The sequence below is a fragment of the Ovis aries genome, chromosome 1, assembly GCF_016772045.2.
Source record: "Ovis aries strain OAR_USU_Benz2616 breed Rambouillet chromosome 1, ARS-UI_Ramb_v3.0, whole genome shotgun sequence".
NCBI lineage: Eukaryota > Metazoa > Chordata > Mammalia > Artiodactyla > Bovidae > Ovis > Ovis aries.
In genome coordinates, this window is record NC_056054.1 from 4,479,567 (window position 1) to 4,499,911 (window position 20,345).

The 20,345-nt window shown below is 49.3% G+C and overlaps 1 long non-coding RNA gene across 2 annotated transcripts; it reads right to left on the reverse strand.

Moving 5' to 3' along the window:
• Nucleotides 1–1,395: 1,395 nt before the first annotated feature.
• Nucleotides 1,396–18,984, reverse strand: LOC105609224 (uncharacterized). Of its 2 annotated transcripts, XR_006058914.2 has the most exons (5): nucleotides 16,854–18,953; nucleotides 13,942–15,367; nucleotides 13,639–13,825; nucleotides 12,084–12,166; nucleotides 1,396–11,096 (listed from the first exon to the last, which is right to left on the reverse strand). It is a non-coding gene; the product is annotated as an uncharacterized LOC105609224 (long non-coding RNA). The 2 variants fall into 2 exon arrangements; XR_006058912.2 differs by lacking the exon at nucleotides 12,084–12,166 and having other exon boundaries at nucleotides 16,854–18,984.
• Nucleotides 18,985–20,345: the final 1,361 nt, after the last annotated feature.

A 20,345-nucleotide genomic window follows, 5' to 3' on the forward strand; every position in this document is an offset into this window, starting at 1 on the left:
AGGGCCTAGATGACTTTTCCAAACCACATCCTTACGAATGAAGCCAGGCGCTGTCTCAGGTGGGTTGAGAGCAATTTATTGTTGTTGGGCTGGAGGCCTTTCCTCCAGGACTGCGGTCTGTGCAGCCCCTTCGTGGATCGTCCCCCAGCCTGGCTTCCCTGAGTGCAGTCGCCGGCCACTTGCCCCAGAGCAAGCCGAATGCCTGCCAACTCGGTCAGCTCCCAACCTCTCCCCAGACCAGGACCTCTGAGGATGGGAGTCCCACAGACCATCTTTCTAGCCCACTCTCCTGTGATTTGTCTTAAAAGGAAGTTCAGGAACCACTGCCTGTCCTTCTCCTGACCTCCATCCTTGAGGGTCAGCTCACGGCAGGTAGGGGAGGGGGGATCTGCACTGTGTCTACAGGTCGGGGGGCGAACAGAGGCATCAAATCATAAAGCAGAACTTGACTGCCGAACTTGGCGGAACTTGACTGCCTTCACGTCTATCACTGTTGCTCGTCTGCCCCGAAAACCCAGGGCTCGCTTACCACCCCGTTCACCAGAGAAAGCCATCAGGCCCCCAAGGCTGAGCCCTAGCGTGACGCCCAAAGGGGACGAAGTCCTTAGCTTTCATCTGGGGCCAGTGATAGTGTTCAGTTTCGAGCAGGGGTACCAAGTTCCTTTTATAACAGACACAAGCAAGTCAGCCAATTTAAGAGAAAGCATTAAGAAAATAATAATGCAGAGAGTCAGCTGAAGAAGGTGGCTAGGGATGAAAATACGTATTAGGCAAGGTTCTCCAGAGATACAGAACAAATTTATATGTCTATGGACATATATATATGGCCACGGATGAAAATACTCACGTATTGGTCAGGATTCTCCAGAGATTCAGAACAAATTTATATATCTATGTACATATATGTGGCCATGGATGAAATTACTCACTTATTATTCAGGGTTTCTCAGAGGTACAGAACAAAATTTATATATCTATCTATATATACGTGTGTGTGTGTGTATATATATGCTCATTACACAACTGTTATAAATCAAAAAGAGCAAGCGTAGAGTGACTATTATGTGAAAAGTACAGTCTTTTAAAATCATTAATCTAATCCCCTTCTGGTCTGCTCAAAACCTTCCCCGTCTTCCTCTTGGGCTCAGGAAAGGACCAGACTCCCTGGGGTGGCCTTTGAGGTTCCCTCCTCTGCTGCGGCCCCATCGCAGCCCCTCGATCCCCAGGTCCTCGCCACATTGTCCCACGTTCCCAGAGCTGATTCCTCAAGCTTTGTCTGTAAAGAGCCAGATAATAAACATTTCCATCCCAGTGGCCCACAGGGTCTCTGTTATAACGATTCAACTTTGCTGTTCTAGCACAAAAGCAGCCACAGACAATACATGAGCACATGGATGAGGCTGTGTTCCAATAAAACTTTATTGTCACAAGCCGGGGGGCAGGGAGCAGATTGGTCCGTTGGCTGTGGCTTGCTGACCCAGCTCTTCTGGCTATAGGCTCCACGCACGCTGCTGCTGCTGGAGTGACCTCTTCATTCTCGTCTGGCTCATTCCTGCTCTTCCCTTAGGTTTCAGCACATATTTCTTTCCCAGGAAACTCTTCCGGAAGTCCTCAGGAAGGATTTTGTTTCCTAGAACAGCAATCCCTAGTATAGTGTGTGTGTTTCTGTGTGTGTGTCTGGGGGTGCACACCCCCGAGTGTGACATGATCCAATGTCTGCCCCTCCACGAGTCCCTGGAAGTCTACTTCCCTCCCCACTCTGTTCCCAGCCTGGTACCTGGAGGGAGCCGAACCATCCATCAAATGAACAACAAAATGAGTCATTGTCAAGAAGAATGAGTGAGTGCCTAAAAGCTAGGAAAAACGCGCATCTTTGTTCTTACCAAGCCCCATAAACAAAACTATGAACACATCTTCATTTTCCCCTTCCTGGATCCCTCATCAAATGAGATGATTAGATGAATACAACAAGCTCCACGTCCTTTCCTCTCCAGGTGATTTCCCTGGGGGTGTATGAGCCGCTCTGTGAGTTTACTTCCACTCACCAGCTTTGCAACTTGGGGTGAGTTGTCAGGTGTCTCTGATCTTCTCTTTGCTCATCTATGAAAGTGATAACCACACGCATCTTATAGGGCTATTACAAGGATTAACAGAGCAACCTACGGTGCTGGACTGTGGTTGTCATTAAGAGTTCACAGCTTTACACAGTTTGATGTGGAAACTCTACAGCAAATACCAGAAGAGTCCAGGAAGCCACCATATACTGTCAGATGACACAGGCCGTGTGAACAAGCATTTTCCCTGGAAGGATTGCAAATTTACTATTTCTCCCTTATTAGCACCATCAGACCTAATTAAATGTTTTTCAAGGAATATATTAGGAGAATTTGATATAAAGTATACTCCTAATGTTATGAGAAGGAAGTGGCACCTCACTCCAGTATTCTTGCCTGGGAAATCCCATGGACAGAGCAGCCTGGCGGGCTACAGTCCACGGGATCGCAGAAGAGTCTGACATGACCTAGTGACTAAACAACCACCACCACCACCTAACATCAACCATGTCAGTATTTAAGATTTTAAATTCGATCTATGTGTCCAACATCAGGGAGCAGGGTAAATAGACCAGGATGCAAATAGCCAGTGGTCTGTTGTCTAGCCTTTAGTTTGTTTATGAAACACCTTTAAGATCACAATAAAAAGTTAATGTTGCAATTTTAAACAACAAAAAAAGATGAAAAATTAAGACATAGGAGTCTTATTTGCATCAGGAAAATGTATTAACAAGACAGATTGCAGTGAAAGTGAACGTCACCCTGTCATGTGTGATTCTTTGTTACCCCATGGGTCACATACAGTGGGGTATGTGGGGAGCCTTTCCCTTCTCCAGGAGATCTTCCCAACCCAGGGATCAAACCCAGGTCTCCCTCATTGCAGGCAGATTCTTTACTAGCTGAGTCACAGGGGAAGCCCAAGAATACTGGAGTGGGTAGCCTATCCCTTCTCTAGATCTTTCCAACCCGGGAATCAAACTAGGGTCTCCTGCACTGCAGGCAGATTCTTTACCAACTAAGCTACCCAGGAAGCCAGATTTCAGTAAGACAAGATATCAGCAGCATCTTCCTCTCGTTAATGGAAGGCCGTAGCTGATGTCTATGTGTATGTGTATCTGTGCTGTGTATATGGACATGTGTTCACTTTCTGTATTTTCCAAATTGTTCCCCCAAAGCAAGAATGACACCGGTAATCAAGGGAGATCAAGACAGAGTTTGAATAAACTAAAACTTATTAGATGCAGAATGGATATACAAGGGCCTGCTGTATAGTGCAGGGTACTATATTCAATATCCTGTGATAAACCAGAATGGAAAAGAATACGAAAAAGAATATATGTATAACTGAATCATTTTGCTATATAGTACAAATGAACACAGCATTGTAACTCAATTATATTAAATAAAATGAACTTTAAAAAAAAAAGAAAGAGAAAATGTGTCTGATTTTCATTTATGGCTCCCTGAACAGAAATTATATGAAGAAGCACATCTTTCCAATCTTTAAAGACCACCTTGGATTGTAAAGGGTTAAAAATTCTAGAGTCAGGGGGGAAAAAAAAAAAAAAAGCAGTTCTGGTGTTAGAACCCCTACCTAGATCTTCAAGCTGTCAAGGTCTGGCCCTGGCCACTGGCAGAGTCAGAATGGGTTGACCTTCAGAGAAGGTCACTGGTCCATAGCCCACTGCCTGGTCTTCAAGAGCTACCCTCCAGGGAAGGAAGGGTCCTCAACAGGGAGCCCTGGCCAGCTCTGTTTCTGACTCAGTAAGGGAATGTGAGAGTGGCTGGCCACCTTCGCCCAAGGACACACTTGAGCCCAAGTTTCAGAACTAGCTGCCAACCTTTGTCATTATGAACGGGTCTTGCACTCACTCCTTCATTAAATCTTCAAAACTCACCTTGGAGGCCAATGCTGTATTGTCCCCATTTCACAGATGAGGAAACTAAGGTTTCAGCAATTGACCAGGAGTTGGATCAAGGTTCTGTTCTCTCTAAAACTTGACCACTAAACCGAAGCAAACAGACCCTCTCCTCTTGAGCTTAAGTTTCTCTGCAGACTCCTCTGTACCAACTTTCCCAATTACCACTGGACTTTCTTAATTGGACTGGTTTTTACGTGGGCTGTTTAATATTTCAACAAATATTTCTTGCAAACCTGCTTTCCCTGTAACACTAGGCTAGGATGGGAATTGTGGAAGGTGTCCACTCTGCAAGATCGAACCAGTCAATCCTAAGGGAAATCAACTCTGAATATTCACTGGAAGGACCGATGCTTAAGCTGAAGTCCAATACTTTGGCCACCTGATGCGAAGAGCCGACTCATTGGAAAAGACCCTGATGATAGATAGAGGGCAGGAGGAGAAGGGGACAACAGAGGAAGTGATGGTTAGATAGCATCACCGACTCAATGAAGATGAATCTGAGCAAACTCTCAGAGGTAGTGTGGACAGGGAAGCCTGGTGGGCTACAGTCTGTCTACAAGGTTGCAAAGAGTCAGACATGACTTAGCGACTGAAAAACAACCACCACCACCTACATTAGCATCTCCAGTTCTTACTTGGGGAAACCGACGGACTGAATGAGGAGAACTGTGTCTTGACTTTGTGATTAAGTCCTGATTCCCGTGGGAGCTCATCAAAGTCCGGTACCCCACGCATCAGATGAAAGTTTAGGCCCTTTTAGCCACCATCAGCCAGCATCTGTCCCAGGCAGACATACTCCACCTTGACTCACAGGGACCACAGCATCCCAGCTGGGGGCAAGTGTTGACACGTGGGAAGGGAAGCTTCCTGAGATGGAATCTGAGGCTTGTCTGCAGCAGGATGAAAGGAGGCCAGGAAGGAAGAGGGACTGAGACTGGAGAGGAGACCCAGGGGGAGAGGGCCACCTGGCAGAGAAGCAGCCACGGGGACAGGAGGCCCAGTGGACCTCCCACGCCTCCTGCAGCCTCTCCTCTGAGACTCACTAACCTGGGAAACAGCTAAGCCCAGGAGGCACGTGCTGTGTCACCAGGAAGAGCATCCTCCGTGGACACTGGCTGCATCCCTGCTGCAGAGGCTCCCCTCCTCTGCACACCCGCCCCGGCTCCCGGCAACTGGGAAGGGGCCCAGTCATAAGCAGGAAAGGCTAAGCCAGCCCAGCCTGAGGTTGTGGAATAGCATGTGTGGTCTAGGAAACCGCCAAACCAAGACGCCCCATCCCATCCTCAGAAACTTAATCGGCTCATCAGGAGCCTCTATTTCATGCCACTGCGTTGTTCAGAAGCTGTTCCCTTTGGTTTCACATAGGCTGAGTCTCTGCCTAAGCTGACTGTCCTGCCAGGAGTGCGTGGGCCTCACCTTCCCCGCAGGGCTGGGCCACCGCTGGGAGCAGCTCTGTCTCAGGTCCACCAGGTCTGGGCTGGTGTACTGCCTCAGCTGCTGTGGCCCCTATCACAGTCTCTGTCCCTCGGTCACAGAGTTTTCATCTGCAAAATGGGCTGGCTCTACCATGCAGGGTTTCCCTGGTGGCTCAGATGGTAAAGAATCTGCCTGCATTGCAGTAGACCTGGATGTGATCCCTGGGTCAGGACAATCGCCCTGCAGACAGGCATGGCAACCCACTCCAGTATTCTTGTCTGGAGAATGCCATGGTCAGAGGAGCCTGGCGAACTAATAGTCCATGGGATCGCAAAGAGTCAGACTCAACTGAATGACTAACACTTTCACTTCACTTTCTTTACTACGTAGGGAAGAGGGCTGGGCTAGGTGAGCTGAGTGAGGTGGCTGGGGTGCAGAATTTAAAGAGACGCCCTCAGGCATGGACGGTGGGCGCCTCTTTAAATATTGTGCCTTTCTATTGGGAATCTTTCTTGTCTCAGTCTAGTCCCAGCCCCCTGTGGCCACCTTGGCATGAACCCAGCCACCTGTGAACCCTCACCTCGTGCCCATCAAGCTGGGCTGAATGTCTTCCTCTGGGCCTGGAGGTAATTGCCTAAGACATTGTTTTGCAAACAAAGCTCAGCCACTAACCTAAATTGATATGAAATCAATGAAGAGAGCCAGGACTGACATAAAAAAACCAAAACAAACTAAACTAGCCCAGGGTGGAACAAAAATAATTGAAAATATCAGGATACATCTTGTGTGCTTTTTTATATGATGTTTGTTCCAGGTGTGTGTGCTGTGTGTGTATATGTGTACAAATGTCATTTCTCAGTGTGGCTAAAGACACCTGCTCCTTTGCCCCGGCCTGTCCCAAGGACGCGATGGATCTTGTTTGCACCAGCGGGTGCTGTGTCTGGCAGGTGAGCATGAAGGGTGCTATCTGTGCTTGACCCTGTGGAGGTCAAGCCCTAGAGGGCTCTGGGGGTGGCAATGACCTACTGGACCTCACCTCCACGGTTCCAGGCCATGGTCACGGTCATAGCCCAACCCATGGAGGGGAGAGGCAGACCCGGGATGAGGCTCAGCCCCTGGGCAACTGGACAGAGGCTCATGGTGGCCCAGACTCCAGCGTGGAAACTTGAGAAGTGAGGCTCACAGAATGACAAGGGGGGGAGCCTCCCTCCTGCTCCCGCTGCCCCCGAGGAAAGAGCTGGAGCTGGCTCAGAAAAACCACCTGCTTCCTCATGCACCCGAAATTCTGCTTGGAGTCCTTGCTGGAGAGTTTGAGGCCAAGATGCAGAGGACATCATCCCTCTCCTACAGGTAAGATGCTCAGCCACAGCTGATAGTGAAATGCTGTATATAAAGACTGAGATGCTGAAAAAAAAAAAGCAGGAGGAGGGAGCTGACATTTTCTGAGTATTTAGCTTGCAAGATTGCGTCCCTGTGATTTCATTTCATCAGAAGAAGAACCCAAGGGTCTGAGTGTTGTTACACCTGTAACTGATGAGACAGAAACGGCCCCATGTTTTTGAGAGGTGGTGATGAGGTTCAGTCACGCACACCTGACCCATTCCTTCATTTATTCACCAAATAAAGGCCAAGAAAATATTATAATCATATGCTCACTAGGCAAGATATAAAATGTTACAAAATTCGATGCCCTCAAGATAATCACTGCCTAGTGTGACAAGATGAATACCTAAATTTTTAAAAATGTTTTAAATTTGAATATATTTGCTTTAGAATGTTGTGTTCGTTTCTGCTGTACAGCAGCATGAATTAGCCATCCGTATACCTATAAGCCAGGCTTCAGCAATACGTGAACCGTGAACTTCCAGATGTTCAAGCTGGTTTTAGAAAAGGCAGAGGAACCAGAGATCAAATTGCCAACATCCGCTGGATCATGGAAAAAGCAAGAGAGTTCCAGAAAAACATCTATTTCTGCTTTATTGACTATGACAAAGCCTTTGACTGTGTGGATCACAATAAACTGTGGAAAATTCTGAAAGAGATGGTAATATCAGACCACCTGACCTGCCTCTTGAGAAACCTATATGCAGGTCAGGAAACAACAGTTAAAACTGGACATGGAACAATAAACTGGTTCCAAACAGGAAAAGGAGTACATCAAGGCTGTATATTGTCACCCTGCTTATTTAACTTATATGCAGAGTACATCATGAGAAATGCTGGACTGGAAGAAACACAAGCTGGAATCAAGATTGCCAGGAGAAATATCAGTAACCTCAGATATGCAGATGACACCACCCTTATGGCAGAAAGTGAAGAAGAACTAAAGAGATTCTTGATGAAAGTGAAAGAGGAGAGGGGAAAAAGTTGGCTTAAAGCTCAACATTCAGAAAACAAAGATCATGGCATCTGGTCCCATCACTTCATGGGAAATAGATGGGGAAACAGTGGAAACAATGGCTGACTTTATTTTTCTGGGCTCCAAAATCACTGCAGATGGTGATTGCAGCCATGAAATTAAAAGACACTTACTCCTTGGAAAGAAAGTTATGACCAACCTAGACAGTATATTCAAAAGCAGAGACATTACTTTGCCAAGAAAGGTCTGTCTAGTCAAGGCTATGCTTTTTCCAGTAGTCATGTATGGATGTGAGAGTTGGACTATAAGGAAAGCTGAGCACAGAAGAATTGACGCTTTTGAACTGTGGTGTTGGAGAAGACTCTTGAGAGTCCCTTGGACTGCAAGGAGATCCAACCAGTCCATCATAAAGGAGATCAGTCCTGGGTGTTTATTGGAAGGACTGATTTTGAAGCTGAAACTCCAATACTTTGGCCACCTGATATGAAGAGTTGACTCATTGGAAAAGACCCTGATGCTGGGAGGTATTGGGGGCAGGAGGAGAAAGGGACAACAGAGGATGAGATGGTTCGATGGCATCACTGACTCAATGGATATGGGTTTGGGTGGACTCCGGGAGTTGGTGATGGACAGGGAGGCCTGGTGTGCCTCGGTTCATGGGGTCACAAAGAGTCAGACACGACTGAGCGACTGAACTGAACTGATACCTATATCTGGGCTTCCCCGGTAGCTCAGTTGGTAAAGAATCCACTTGGGAAGATCCCCTGGAGGAGGGCATGGCAACCCACTCCAGTGTTCTTGCCTGGAGAATCCCATGGACACAGGAGCCTGGCGGGCCACAGTCCATAGGGTTGCAAAGAGCCGGACAGGACTGAGCAGCTGAGCACAGCACACAGCACACGTACATCCCCTCCCTCTGGAACCTCCCTCCCTCCCACCCACCCCCCACATTCGATCTTTTAAGTACCTAGCATTTAAGTGCATTCAAATCACTGATGTTCTTGTGACTCAAAGCAGAGTACAAGGTGGGGATGGTGCTGAATTCTGCTGGAGCTGGTAGAGCAGGCAGGGGGAAGGCTGTAGATGGCTTTCCTCATCTGGATGAAACCTGTTTTGACTGGGGAAAGAGGAAACATAGGCTCCCACTAGCCAGAGCATCGGCAGAACAGAACAACCAGAGAGGTGGGAGGCAGGAGGGAGGATCAGTCCTATAGAGGATGGAGGGTGGGAGGAAGTAATGCCACCCAGGGTCCAGAATTCCAGGGGAAGATGGTGGGCAGGGGGTGGACTGCCAGCAACTCCCAAACCCATGGTGGTGGGGGTGGTTTATCCCGACTCTTCGCGACCCCATGGACTATATATAACCCACCAGGCTTCTCTGTTCATGGGATTCTCCAGGCAAGATTACTGGAGTGGGTTGCCATTTCCTTCTCCAGGGAATCTTCCCAACCCAGGGATTGAACCCAGGTCTCCCGCATTGCAGGCGGATTCTTTACCGACTGAGCTAAGAGGGAAGCCACAAATCCATCGGAGAGAAGTTTTAGGAAACAGGCCCCTAGTCCTCATGTCCTGGGGTCCACAGATTGAAGTCCCATTTCCCTTCAGAGTCAACACTGAAGACAACTGGTCTCAGAATCCTTGAGAGCTCAGACTTCAGTGAGGACTGGAAGAGCACGGTGGACCCGAGACCACCCTGCGAAGCTGAGCCTGTGATGCAAATGTCCATCAGGGTCATTGTCTTCTGAGGACGGTTGAGACCACTGCTTTGGAAAGCATCTTCTTGTTTTGTTTTCCTAGACACACCTGCATTCACGTGGTATACCCACCACATGGTGTATCCAGCAGTCAATAATGCGTTTCTGGGGCAGGAAAGTGAGGAAGAGCCGGAGAGGACCCTTCTAGAGGGCGGGGGGTGGGGCACAGAAAGAGGCCACGGTCATTCCCAGGGAGCAGGGAGGGGCTTCAAGGAAGCAGGGAGACTTCAGGGGCCTTTGTGCTTCCCCAGTGCTGAACTGCTGCACTGCTGTAGATGCAACCAGCTTTTTATGCTAAAGGCTGGCGTGCAGAAAGCAGACAGAGCTGCAGGCGCTCATGAAAACTTCATATTCTTGGTGGTGTGGGGGATGCGTGTGTATATACATACTTGAGCTGTTGGAAATATAAACATCTTACATATTTTATTTGTTTTTCTTCCAACTAAGAAAAGGCCTTCCCTTTGCTTTGTAATCTGTAATCCCCTTGGAAGCTCAGGGCGTAATCTGATAGAGGAAACTCAACCCCACCAAAGTTTCATGGGATCTTGAGTTGGCTTTTCTTGGGAAATGGCTTCTCCTAAGATCACTTGCGGTGTGAGAACGCGTTTTTACAAGGCCATTTTGGAATCCTGGAAGTGACATTTGATTGGGCCTTCCTTTAAAAGGTCAGGTTAGCTTTAATAGTGGCACATGTCATTACTACCCGTAATGGGAAAATACTGGCCAGCTGACAGATCTGAGGCAGAATGTATTTTTTCAACCATCTGCTTCAGACCTTCTTGGAGTAGTCACCCAGCAGTGTACATAAACTCTTGGAATGTGGTAGTAATTATAATGTGTGAATAGGACAGAAAGGTTAATTCTGTTTCATTTTGACACCTGAGAGTGTCCAGTGAAACGTCAGTTAAAGCCAGAGACCTTCAGCTTCAAGTAAGAAATGAACATCTGATATTAGCCAAAAAAACAGTAAGTGCTAGAAAAAACAAACAAACAGATAATTCAAACCATCTTCCATCATCTACCTTCCGAAGTTTGATATCCTCACAGAAACAGCATGGGACAATTTGCATCATTCATGAAGTTCCAAAGAAAGATGGCTTGTCATCTAGACTCCTAAGGTGGACCCAGAGAAGAAGCGAAGCCCTTGCTTTCATGCGAGAGAACAGACAGTTGGCCCTCAGGGTCCAAGTCTCTGGCTGAACACAGGCTCGTCTCCGGTGGTTCCACCTTCCTGGGGCCCGGGCCCCTGGAGCCTGGGTGTCTACCCGAATCTCCTCTGGCCTTGAGGCTTCCAGTGCTCTGCACGGACCACCCGCCCCTACAGGAGCCCAGCACTGTGGCCACCCCCTGGGGAGGGCCCCAGGCCTTGCTGTCTACACTGACACTCTGCCCTCCCTTCCCCTCCTCTACACTCCGAGGCTCCAGTCCACCTCTCTGCTTGGTCGACCTACAGCTTTCCAAGTTGCTCTGGGCTGGGAACTTGAGCCCAAGAACCCATGACATTCCAGCAGCTGGAGAAACGAACAGTGCACGTGGTCCCTGGCTCTGTGGCTTTAAAAGACGCTCTTCCCAGACTTCTTATGCGTGGAATCTAAGAAGGGACGCAAGTGAACTTAGTTACTAACCAGAGACAAACTCCCAGACAGAAAGCAGACTCCCAGCTACCAAAATGGAAAGGGGGAGATAAATTAAGGACTGGGGATTAGCTTATACACACTTAGATACTTAAAATAGATAACCAGCAAGGACCTACTGGATAGCACAGGGAACTAAACTCAATATCTTTTGTAATGGAGAAGAATCTAAAAGAAGGAATACACACACACACACACACACGTATATAGCAGAATCATTTTGCTGTATGCTTGAAACTAACACTGGATGTTAAACTAACATCAGTCCTGAATATTCACTGGAAGATCTGATGCTGAAGCTGAAACTCCAGTACTTTGGCCACCTGATGCAAAGAACTGACTCATTGGAAAAGACCCTGATGCTGGGAAAGATTGAAGGCGGGAGGAGAAGGGGATGACAGAGGATGAGATGGTTGGATGGCATCACTGACTCAATGGACATGAGTTTGAGCAAGCTCCGGGAGTTGGTGATGGACAGGGAGGCCTGGCGTGCTGCAGTCCATGGGGTCGCCAGAGTTGGACACGGCTGAACGACTGAACTGAACTGAAACTTACACAACATTGTACAACTAGATTTCACTAGAAATTAAATTGAAGAAGGTGCCCTTTCCTCTGGACTCCCAAGATTTCGTGAGATATAGCCTGCTGGATAGGCAGTGCCTGCCTTGTAACACAGATCATGAGCCTTCAGCAAGAAAATCTCTCATGGTCCCCTCAAAGGCGTGACAATTTATATGACGTGACAGTTCCCATGCTTTTCTAAATCTCACACCAGTCTCACAACCAGGAGTCACTCTGAGGACAGACGTCCAAGTACAGCCTGGATAGAGGCCGCCCTCAATTTGTTTTTAGGACTCTCATTGGACTCCCCTGTTCACCACTGAGCACCCCCCAGAGCAGCCAGGGAGACCCCGCCCCCGCCAGAGACAAGGAGTAGGACAAACCATCCTCAGCTTGAAGGGCGGGCCAGTCCCTGGAGTGGGGACTCCTGTCTGTTGCTGGAGAAAGTCACAGCCACACTGCAACACTGAGCAGAAACAACAAAACAAGGGGGCTGTGTCATAACCTATAATGGAAGAGAGTGTACATATATGGATGCACACACATATGCACATATGTACACACGTGTGTACGTGTCCAACTCTTTACGGCCCCATGGACTACAGCCCGCCAGGCTCCTCTGTCTGTGGGGATTCTCCAGGCAAGAATGCTAGAGCGGGCTGACATCCCCTTCTCCAGGGGGTCTTCCCAGCCCAGGGACCCATCCTGGGTCTCCTGCACTGCAGGCAGATTCTTTACCACTGAGCTACTACAGTATTTACTGCAGACAAGTCCCCAGATAATCTAAAGTGCTAAATGGGTCAGGAGAGCCCCAGAAGGAAACAACATTCAGAAGTCGTTATCAACCCCATTTTCTGTTTCTCCAAATTCTTCCTGAGAGTTAGAGAGGCAGTGCCTCCTAAATGCAGTTACTAGCCACAGCTGCCTGCCCCGCTGGGGTCTCTAGGGACCGCCCCTTCTTCCTATCAGATCGGCACTGTCCTCTTCCCCCTCCTTCTCTGTGTCAATTGTCTTTGGCTTCAACTTTCTTTTCCTAGTTTTCTCCAAAGGCTGAAATCACAGGCATGACCTCCAGACATATATATATCTGTATAAATATGTGTGTGTGTGTGTAAATGAATCACTTTGCTGTAACTAACACAATATTATAAATCAACTATATTTCAATTAAATTTTTTTAAAAAGCAGGGATTTTGGAATCAGATTTTCCTGAACATAGTTCCCAGATCCATGACCTACTGGTCATGTGAACTTAGGCAAGACACCTACTTCTGTGCCTGCAAAATAGGAATATTCTGGTCCTTGAAGGGCATTTGTAGAAATTAACTGAGACGTTAAATTTCTGTTTGTACATAGTTACCCAGTGTTGGTGCTCTTCCTTCTACTTCCTGTCCCCAAATCAAGCCCCCATCCCCCCTCTCCCTGATGGGCCCCAGCGCCACCCCACTAGCCATCCTGCTCAAGGCTGCAGGTCAGCCTCTCGGAGGCACTCCAACAAGGCAGGCCTTGAAAGCCAGCTGGCTTTGGATTCAGCCTGGATTTAAATCCTGGCTTCTATTCGCAAACTAGCTAGCCTGGGGCAAGTTTCTTAACCTCCCTGCCTGGCTTCCTCAATCACAAATCACACTCTCCCCTGAAGGATTATTTTGAGCAATCAACAACTGCAACAGGGAAAGTGCCGTGACAACCCTGGCAAGTCCTAGATCCGGCTCCCTCTTCTAACCTTCTCTCCTGTGGGCACCAGGAGTCTGGATGGCTCTGGCAGGGTCAAGGGAAATGACCTCCGAGGGGCTTCAGGAACGCACGGCCTTGTCCTCGCCGACACTCACTAAGGTCTGTTCCCTGCTCTGGTCCTAGGCAGGGCTTGATGGGAACCCACCTCTCTCATCTCCATATTGAGGGGACTCTACAAGGCTCCCAAGGTTTGTAATTCCATACCTCTGTCCTTGGATCCACTCTCCGTCCCTCTTAAAGGAGACAGCAGGAAGATGAAGCCATCTCCTGGGCTTATTTCGGTTCCTTTCTTCTCTGTTTCCAACAGTTCTTATTCTCAGCTCCTTCTGCCACCCTAGTGGACTTGTGAGTAGCCTCCTAGATCTTGAAACTCTAGGATGTCTGCTTCTCCCTTAAGATTAGATATACAGTCAACTTGGGTCAAAGGAGAAGCACCTCATTTAACACACACACACACACACACACACACAGACACACAACACAAGGAATCCATTTGCAACAACTCACCCCAGAGATCTTCTCTCAGTTATTCCAGGAGGAACACAGATCCACATGCTTCTCATGGAGACCAGGATATTTTTCTGTGTTTGCTCTGGTGTGTTCAGAGCAACTTCAGGCCAGTCAAACAGGAGAGACTGTCCACGTCGACCTTCCCAGGCAGGTTTCTGGAACCCCTGAGCAGCTCAGGCACTCAGAAGGATAATTTCCCTTGAGCCCATAACCTTAGAAGGTGCAGTTGCTGTGCAAATATTTGTATCCCTCGAGAGGCTTGTTAAGGAGGGTGGCTGGGCAGCAGAGGCCGTTCTGCTCTAGCTTTCTTCCCTGAGTCAGCACTTAACAGTTGTCTGATACTTTGAATTGAATAAACCATAAAATAAGCAATGGCCCCAAAGATCAAAGGTCACACTGGACATTGCTGAGCAAGTAGTAACACCCAGGCCTCATTTCTGGGTGGGAGGGGGCAAATGAATCTCCGTTTCTATGCACAGGAGAGATCTGGTTAAATACAGTTCCCCTGACTTCCCAGCAAAAGTTATATCCCCCTCAAAATTTTGGAAAGCATAGGTAATTATTGCAGGTATTCACTATTCAGAAATCAGTCTTTAAGTAACCTAAAAATAGAACTGGGTGCATTTTTTTTTTTAGCTTTTTCCTTGGTATTGGTGTATAGCCAGTTAACAAACAATATTGTGACAGTTTCAGGTGAGCAGCAACTCAGCCAACATATCCATGTATCCATTCTCCCCCAAACTCCTCTCCCATCCAGGCTGCCATATAATATTGAACAGAGTTCCCTGTGCTTTACAGTAGGTCCTTATTGAACCAGGTGCATTTTTAAGGGCCTGTAAATCTTTTTCACTCAACAATTTACTAATTTTCAATGATAAAAGACTCACATGGATAGTGAGAGTAATCATAATAAAATGCACATCACATCCACTAGCTGATACCCCAGTGGTCAGTTTTGAAAGGATGACGCAGGGTGTGTTTACCTCGGAAACTTTCAGCATGAATCCTAGGAAGCTTTAGGACTGGAAATCACATTACAGGATAAGCAAATAGGTTAGTAAGTTAAGCATGGCTTTGGGTGCTCACTGCTAAGGGAAAGCTTAAGCAAATAAAGTGAGGAATTATTTCACACTATGAAACCTTCGGCAGACTTTACAAATCCTTGCTCTGCCCACATAATACCCACGTGTTTCTGTCTCCAGCAACATGCCAAGCCTCGCACGCCTGCACTGGGGGAGAAGACGACGGTATGGACCAGCTCTAGAGCTGAACTGCTGTTGAGTTCTCATCACGGCAGGGACTCCCTTTTCATGTCAGAAGCAGATGTGCAAGAAAGGATCAGACCTAAGGGCGCCAGGTCATTTCTACAGTGATCCGCCAGTCTCAGCTACTCCATGCAGTGAAGGGTGACTGCACGCTAAAGCTGTGGGTGGGGCAGAAAGAATTTGCAATGAGACACAGCCCCTCCCCTCAGGAATCTAACCCTCTGTCAGGTGGATAATACATGTATTAAAAAAACAAGGAAAGTTTAACATTAGGAAGGGGAACATGCATAGGCTCTCTCTGCCCATCCAAGGCTGTTCCAAGCATGAACAGTTCCCCTCTTCCTCTCGCAAACCCTGTGGGGTGGAGGGGTCTCCCCTTTGTTCTGACTATTGACAAGCCAGGAAAAGCGCCTAGGCTGACTTCCAGAAGCCTTGCAAGCTTCATCCTGTCTCCCAGTAGTCCCGGCTTCCTAACCTCCTTTGCTTGCGGGGCATGTAGTTTTTTGTTAACCGCCTTAGATCACTTTGTAGAACATGCGATACTTTTACAAGAAGGTGTTTACTAAGTTCAGCATGTCTGAACTCACACTCTTTCATTTTCCCCAAACCTGCTTCTCGTCTGGATCACCCTATTCTGGTTAGTGGCAGCCCCCGTCCCAGAGCTGGAACCCTGGAGTCGCCTTTGCTGAGTTGCTCAGACCCTCCCTGCTTCGTCTTTCCGCTTTGCTGACCAAGTGTCGTTGCTATTCCGTCGCTAACTCCTGTCCGACTCTCTGTGACCCCGTGGGCTGCAGCTCGCCAGGCCTCCCTGTCCATCACCGGCTCCCGGAGCTTGCTCAGACTCAAGTCCATCAGGTCGGTGATGCCATCCAACCATCTCATCTCCTGCTGTCCCCTTCTCCTCCTGCCTTCAATCTTTCCCAGCATCAGGGTCTTTTCCAGGGAGTTAGCCCTTCACGTCAGGTGGCCAAAGGATTAGAGCTTCAGCTTCAGCAATAGACCTTCCAATGAATATTCAGAGTTGATTTCCTTTGGTATTGACTGGTTGGATCTCCTTTATCTAAGGGACTCTCAAGAGTCTTCTCTAGCACCACAGTTTGAAAGCATCAGTTCTTTGGTGCTCAGATTTCTTTATGGTCCAACTCTCACATCCGTACATGACTACTGGAAAAAATCATAGCTTTGACTATAGGACTTTTGTTGGCAAACTGCTATCTCTGCTTTTTAATATGTTGTCTAGATTTGACAGAGCTTTCCTTCCAAGGAGCAAATGTCTTTTAATTTCATGGCTGCGGTCACCATCAGTCACTTTATTCCTTCAGAATGCCTTCCTGGCTCATTCTCTAGTTTCCATTCACACATTTGCCATCATGGGGTGTACATGGTATATTATGAATCTGGGATATGGAAATAGGGTTCCAAGTCCCCCTCCCTCCTCTCCGTCTCCTTCTGTACTGTTGTATACACTGCTGCCACAATGAGTTCCCAAAGCAGAGTTCTCAAGATAACCCCACCACAGCCAGCCTCATGGAGCTGGTGGTACCTGTTCCATCTATTCACCCACCCAGCCACCCACCCATTCACCCACCCAGCCACACACCCATCCACACACCCATCCACCCAACCATTCACCCACCCAGTTACCTTGCATCTTCATCACATGCCTTTCCTTGCCTCCATCACGGTTCTCACATCAAGAGGATGAGATCTTCTTTTCTCTGCCCTTTTCAAACTTGACTGTCTTCCCTGACCTAAAAAGCTCACCTGGGGGAGCAGTTAGTACCGAGCTGGTGGTGGGTGAGCCCTGGGGGCCCAGAGCCACCTGCTCCTCCAGACCCCCGGAAGTCAGACATCCAGGCAGAGATGGTGGACGGAAGCGGAGCCAGAGTTCCTCACAGCAAGAAGTGACTACCTGCCCTGGTTCACCCCACGAAGCAGGCCTGCCCCAGCACCATCCTCAGAGCCCTGATGGGATGGCAAGCCCATGTGAGGCACCCACCTCTCCCACAGCCCTGCCTCCCTGCCCGGCAGGCTTCCTCCTCAACTTCTTTCCTCAGCACCTTGACACATTCAGGGGACCCCAGGGTCTCCTGTGTCCCCAATCCCTTCTCTGCAGTGTCTAAAGCTGCCCAGTGTTGGGATAAATGTCCCTGGTGGGACCGTCCAGCGTGAGGATCAGAGGCTGTCCTGCAATGGCTGGGCCACAGTATCATCGGTCATCTTCCTGTGAGCCTTTCAGCCTCCAGCAGGTGGGTCATCTGGGCCCGTGGCCCTCTTGGACGGCTGCTGCAGAAGTCGAAGCTGTGGCCCACGTCCTCCTAATTTAAGCAACGGCTTCACCAAGGCCTGGAAGGGCAGGATTCAGGGATGGAGGGGTACAAGTTCAAGTCCTCAGGCCTCCTCTGTGAGCAAATACAATAGAAGAGAAAAGCCCTTCATTTTTGCAAGGCCAGGGAGAAAGGTCCTCTTTACCTTGAGGTCTCACCTGGCCAGTGACAACCCTCAGGTGTCCAGGTGGACTGGGCCATCCTCCGCTGCACAGAGTTGATGGGCTCACTCCACACCCAGAAGCCTCAAGGCAAAGAATGGGCTGTGGCTCCAGGAGAGGGGACCACAGGCTGGGCCAGGGGACATTCCTGAACTGGAATCAAAGGAATCAGTGGTAGAGACTGAGGGAGCTGGAGGCGGAGCCTGAACCCAGATAAGGGAGGAAGGTGTGTGGCAATGCCGTGGTCCTTGGTGAGCATAGGACCAGAGATGGAGAGGCTTGAGCAAGGAGAATGCTGAACGCTGAGCTCTGAGCCAGAGGCTTCTAGTGTGTGAAAGGTGCCGAGTTCAGCTTCAACATGCTGGAGGCTACATCCCACACAAGTGAATGCAAGAGAAGATGGAAATTTGGAAATGGTTCTGTGCTGGGCTGAGCGCTGACTCCTCAGAGAAGATGACCATAAAGCAAGCACTCAGAACACAGCTGCAAGGGGTCTCAGTGTTGAGGGGGATTGAGAAAAGGAGAGCTGCTTGCCATCCACATGCCCAGGACGAGCGGTGCCGGGTTGCCATCCCAGTCGGTTTCAGCGTCCCTGAGAAGGAGCTCAGTGATTGAATACATGCACACACTGGAGGGCCCTCCTTTGAATACTAGGCCAAAAATAACTCCCTTTCAACTTGGGCATTCCACCTGACATGTGTGCTTGTAAAGAAGCCATATGATTGTTTTCGGCTTGCGATGAATAAATTTACTCAGTAGAATATTGTAAGCCACTCCTCCAGCTCAGAACGGGAGGCGCCAATCAGGAAGTGAATCGAGGCTCTATTGTCAGCTGAGCTTGTCTGCCGGGTGGTCCCTGAGCTACTAGACTTTCCCCATGTTTATTTCTATAACAAGACTGCCTGTCACATTTTTGCAAATGCATTCACTTGAACTCAAACCAGTTCAAAATGGTTTGACCCCAAATCAGTGTTCCTGGACCCCCTCTACTGGCAAACACGATCTGCCTTCTCCCCATAGACCCCACAGACACTCTAGAGGAGCATCCCTGGTACCCGAGGCCCCAGGGACAGGGCAGGGAGCTTCTCCAAGTCTGGTGCCCACCTCCAGGTCTCGAGTCTCCTGTGGCCCTGTCATCCTGGGGGAGAGGTGAGAGTGCAGTCTGGATAGCTGTGGGGCTGGAGAGAACCACCTCGTAGCATCAGAAGAAACCCAACAAAGCCCTTTATCGGGTGCGGCAGCTTCCTCTGCAGTGTGGTCCCTCCTACGACACCCGTTCCCAGCCACACTTCCCAGCCCCTTCCCGGACACACATTGCCCTGGAAACCATAATGCTTTCCCAAACATCACCCTATTCCCACGGCGATCAGGAACTCTCTGGAAATAGGTGGAGACCTTGGGATTGTTCTTACAGAAGACGGAACAGGAAGAGAGGAAGAGTGGACACATTTTCCACGATCGTCTCTGTAAGAAACCGAATGACACCTCTGACTCCCCTTTAGAAACCCAGGAAGAGTGGAAATCCAGATCTCAGCACCAATTAGAGCTTTACGGGTCGGTTTGCAAAAGGAACCACTGGTGGCTTTGTCTCCACGGATGACTTTCCCGGTGCTGGATGACAGGGCAAAATTCAGCCCTCAGGGACGGTGACAGTGACAGCGGACACCCCCGCAGCCCCCGGGCCTCACGTCCTGGACAACAGGCCAGATAAGGAAGGGGCGGGCAGCAGCTGGCCGCGAGCAGATGTCCAGTCTGATACTGGCCTGCAGGAGGACAGGGAGGGCCCAGGGTAGGGATGCAAAGAGATTGGCAACGAGAGAAACACAAGACCACCGCTCCCTTTGCACATTTATTCACATGCAAGGTGCGGACTGATGTTTTGCTGACTTAAAGCCCCAGAGATAGCTGTCACATTCCAGGGCAAGATACGTGTTTTCCTTCATAATCTTTCTGGGTCTGAGGACCGGACTGGTAGGATGTCATCTCTGCCTGGGCACAGGCTGGATCCTCCAGAGCTGTCCCTACTCAAGACAGGCTGCCCCAGGCAGGGACACTGAGATCCAGGCCCCCGACCCTCTGTACTCTGTTCCAGAATCTTCCACCTGAGTCTTCTGTGCTCTCTGCCTTTTAGCCCAGACACCACACATCAGAACCTGACTTCACCAGCCCTCCTTCCCCAAAGGCGTTCCGTGGGGCCACCCTGGCTCTGCCCTGGCCTCCGTGTGATCCTGCCCTCCGTCCTCATTTCCACTGGCTGACGCCCTGACACTCTCAGTTCCTGTGAGCTCACCCCAGTTGCCTGGGCCCCTGTCCAAGCGTTGACAAGCCCCACACGCCCAGAAAAGCCTGAACGACCACAGAGACTTCCCCGTCCCCACTTCCTGTCTGGAAGCAGCTTCCCAACTGAGCCTGGAGGGAGGGGAGAAGCTTCCACAGCAGGTTAAGAAAGGCCGGCAGGGAGCAGAGGCTGCCATGGGCCCAGCACGGTCATCAGACAGCCCGAGGCTCACATATCAGGGTTCACGTCCACAGGTCAGCCTCCTCCGGGGGCGCAGCATCCTGGCCCAGGCCTGATAGAGGGGCCAGCATGAGAAGCTCTGGTCCAAACAGGGGACACTCCACTCTGAGCGAGCAGTCGAGAGTGCTGG